Source organism: Mus caroli, chromosome 17, assembly GCF_900094665.2.
Source record: "Mus caroli chromosome 17, CAROLI_EIJ_v1.1, whole genome shotgun sequence".
In the NCBI taxonomy this organism is placed as follows: Eukaryota; Metazoa; Chordata; class Mammalia; order Rodentia; family Muridae; genus Mus; species Mus caroli.
This window is the reverse complement of record NC_034586.1, coordinates 50,077,723-50,082,005: the sequence shown is the minus strand read 5'-3', so window position 1 is coordinate 50,082,005 and position 4,283 is coordinate 50,077,723. Positions and strand designations below refer to the sequence as shown.

Here is a 4,283-nt window from a genome sequence, read left to right as displayed (position 1 = left end):
TTTTTTCAGGTCAGTATGAAAAGAATTCTATCTGCAATTTTATTAGTAGGTTCTATTGGCAGTTCTTCTGTAAGAACAGTATATTAGATTTTTTTTCTTACAACTCTATGATAAACTATACTAGGATATATGGAGATGTCTACATCTTCAAAATGTGCTTACTAAAAGACTGTAACTTTATAGGCATGTTCACTAGTGACTAGTACTTTGTGTAATATGCCTTATCATCACTCAGAAATGCTGTATTTTTTTGGTGACTTATATTTGGACAGTGTTCAAGGGCATGTCCCAAAAAAACAAAATCAGTTGAAAGTGGGATGGCTATTTGTAACAGGCTATGTTACAAATTGGTAGCTCCAGAAAGAAAAGAAAATTTGATTTGTGGAAGGGAAAAATAGGGCATTTATTAAATGTAGTGAAAAAAATTTCATAGGCCCAAAAATGACTGGTAAGAGGTAAGATAAAATGGCTTTATGCAATAAAACAGAATTCTACTTTTGATAAAACCCAACTCAGCATGAATTCTTAAATCCTCTGTAGAAATCAAATGACAGCATTTAATTGTAACCTCCTTCAAGATACTAGTCAAAAACTTCAGCCCTGGAGAAGTTGGTGAATATATAACCAAAGTTTTATGGATTCCCCAAATCATCCCATCAGTCATGGCTAAGTGTGAGGTCCAAATTTAATTCTTTCCTTCTTCCTTATTCTTCATTCTATTTGATTCAGGACAAGTTTCTGACATCACAGTTAAAATATCTCAACTTAAATCAGAGTAAGGAAGCCTGCGTATTTCCTTACTAAGTTCAAAATGACTTTTATTTTAGCTGCATGTTCAGTTACTCTAGGTGACAGTAGCTAGCATGGCCTCAGTGTGTAACAGAACGTAAGAAAGTGATAAAACACACAGATCTATAAAGGGACTTTTGCAAGTGCATAGACTGATGAAATGAAACTGCCAAAGGTTGGTAAACTTATGGGCTTCTTAATGGACAAAACCAAGTGATTGTGATTCCTAACAGCTGTAATCTAGATTATGCTACTTTTATAAATAATCTATAGACTTTCCTCCAAGTGCAAAAGATAAAAGAAATTATTAAAGCCTTCCTTAATACAAAACACAGTAAAAGGAAGGAAATCTCCCATGTGGAACCTTATCTGAGCTGGTTTCTGGGCAAATTGGGGGTTATTTCATCACATTCTTGAAGCCTTAGTTTCTCATTCCCCTAAACAATGGCCTCAACCTTTGTAATTCCTTGGGGCTGCTCTGGGGCCAGGTACTCAAGGTAGCTGTTCTGTACAGTCCAAATGGTCTGGGATGGGAAGACCAGTTATAATCGTCAAACACTTGTTCCACACAGTAAAGGTGGGGCACACAGGCTGCACAAGCACTACATCAAAGTTGTAGAGGTGGATGGAGTTCAAAGCATCATAAAAAGTGATTGAGCGGTTATCATAGTCCAGCAGGATGCCCACACACTGCAGGTGGGGGGCTGGCTTGATGGGGATCTCCTTGCTGTTATGCCTCACCACCCAGTTATTGTTGCAGCAGCAGAGGGCCCAGGAAGCAGAAATCTTCCCAATCCAGTCATGTTTTAGAGCAGATTTGTATACAAGCCCAATGGTGTATCATGTGCTTCCACTTACGACCACTTTCCAGCAATGACGACCACTATCAATGAACACATTTTTGGCTACTCCATAGCTCCCTTGGCTAGTGAAGTGTTCAGGTGTGTGACTCCTTTTAACAGTTAGGTTGTTATGGGACACCTACAGTTTTCGACCAGCAGATTTGGGATCCATTTTAAATGGCTGACTGTTTGTCTTCAACTTCCCAGGTGCACTGCTGTGGCTGCCTCCTTGGTTGATGGCCTTGACCATGAAGATGTACTTGGTGCCACTTTGTAGGCCATGCACTGTGTAGTGGTTCTACTTGATGTTGGGCATAATCATTCAACTATCTGCCAAGTTCCATAGACTAACGACGCTGGCTTGTCCAGTAGATATGATGTACTGGAGTTCCTAGGAAACCACACTGAACTCGTCATCTAAGTCCAGTGGATGGTGATGGTGTCATAGGAAGCCGTACAGAGCTCTTCTCTAATTGTGGGAGGGTTGGGAGCTGTTAGGTAATCCAGACATTCTAACAGTTTCTTCTCCTGGGAAAAATCTAAGGCAAAAGTGTCAAATGTGTCATCGAGGTTGATTTCAGGAATTAGGTCCTGGGAGAATGAAGTTGCCATGGAGACTCTCTCAGTGATATTCTTTGCTGTCTGTAGAAAATGGGCACAGAGCTGGGCAGTGATGGCGCATGCCTTTAATCCCAGCACTTGGGAGGCAGAGGCAGGCAGATTTCTGAGTTCAAGGCTAGCCTGGTCTACAGAGTGAATACCAGGACAGTCAGGTAGAAACCCTGTCTCGACCCTCCCCCCACCCCACAAAAAAAAGAAAGAAAAAGAGAGAAAAAAAAATGGGCACCACAGTCATTCTCCTTCAGCGAGTGTTCTGCTTGGGAGATGAGTGATGCAGACCTTTCAGTGCACAGTTTACAGTTTGCAATCTGCTGAGCTCATTTGCGGAGCCTCATCACCTTGCCTTCTTAAGTTTGTGTTCCAATCATTTGTCTTCTTTGCTTCAATGAGAGCACATTCTTCTGTCAACTTGGCTTCTTGATGGGATGCATTGACTTCAACATGTTGATAAGTTTGGGTGAGTTTAGCCCAAAGAGTCTCCAGTTCTGTGTTATGGTGTTTGAAACCTCAAAGCCCACCCTGAAGGATATACCTCCTCTAACCCAGTCACTCATCCTAACTCTTCCCAAAGGGTTCCAGCAAACATAGTTTTCTATACCACACCCTCCTTTTTCTGACGGTGGAGGTTATGCAGCCAGTTATTTCATGCTCTTGTGCTTTGATTTTTTTTTTCTGCAATGATCATTACCCTGGATTTGTGAGCAAAAATAAATTCTCCCTTCTTTAAGTTGCTTGGGTCAACTATTTTATCATAGCATTGAAGGAAATAATTTAGACATTTAATTTTATAAGCCAGAAACAAAGCAATGACCAGAAGGGCTGTTTAATACTTGAGCTGGAGGAGAAGGAGATGGCTCAGCCCATAAGAACACTTGTGCAAGCATGAGCATATGAGCTCTAAAACCAGCACCCAAAGGTGAAAAGCTGACGGTTTTGTGAGCATTTGCCTGCAATCCCAAGGGAGGCAGAAACAGCAAGATCCTAGGGCTTCTTGGCTACTAACCTAGTTTCAGGTTCAGTAAGAGACCCTGTCTAGAGAGTGTGGGATAGTGATAGAGCAGGATACTTGATGTCTGGTCTCCATGGGTATATATATACAGTGCACATAAGCAGAACATTAGCTGGTCATGTTTAAAACTATTGGCAAGAGTTTGGATATAACTTCATGTTTCTCATTCCAACTAGAACATAAATCCAATGAGACAGTGATAACATTCTCTTGATTCCCAGTATTGAAAAGAGTTGAGACTCAATGCATATGTATAGAATGAATGAGTGAATGAGCCTTTAGAAATGACTATCAAGTCATTTAAATAACTGAGAGGGGGGCATTTATACTGATGATCTAGAAAGTTCTGAAATAAGGACCAGGAATAGAGGATCCCAGCTGAAAGCCTAGCATTTGGAGGGCTAAGGTAGGAGGATGTGGAGCTCAAGGCTACTCTCAACTATGTACTGAACTCATTTGCCTGGGCTGGTTGAGACCCTGTCTCAGTATGAAGCAGTATGATAGTGCAGGCCTTTAATTCCAGTACTTGGGAGGGAGGTAGGCAAATGTCTACCTCCCTCCCTGGGAGGCAGAGGCAGGCAGAATTCTGAGTTCAAGGCCTGCCTGGTCTACAAAGTGATTTCCAGGACAGCTAGGGCTATACAGAGAAGCCCTGTCTTGACACCCCCCCCCCAAAAAAACCCAAACCAAACTAACCAAACAAACAAACCCCCCTCCCAAAACCAAAAAATACCCCCAAAATACAAAAACACCAAAACATTCCCTTACACAAAATAAACCACCACTGTTGTGTCCGGCCAGCAGATCACAGCCTGGGTTCTAGCCTGGAAAGGCATTTTGGAAATCTGGAAGAGAAGAGGGGCTAGGTGGCGAGAGAAGGGAATGAAGCTAAGACAAGATTCTGATCAAAGCTCAATTTTACTATTTCCAGACACTCAGTTATAAAGGAAGGGGGAGGGAACCCGATTTCCCGCCAAGTAACTCAGGGTCCAGTAGCAGGACGAACACGTGTGTGCCTCCAA

The 4,283-nt window shown here is 42.0% G+C and overlaps 1 pseudogene; it reads right to left on the bottom strand.

The window, feature by feature from the left end:
- Window positions 1–1,275: 1,275 nt before the first annotated feature.
- LOC110312275 overlaps window positions 1,276–4,283 on the bottom strand; it is a 4,391-nt pseudogene continuing 1,383 nt past the window's right edge.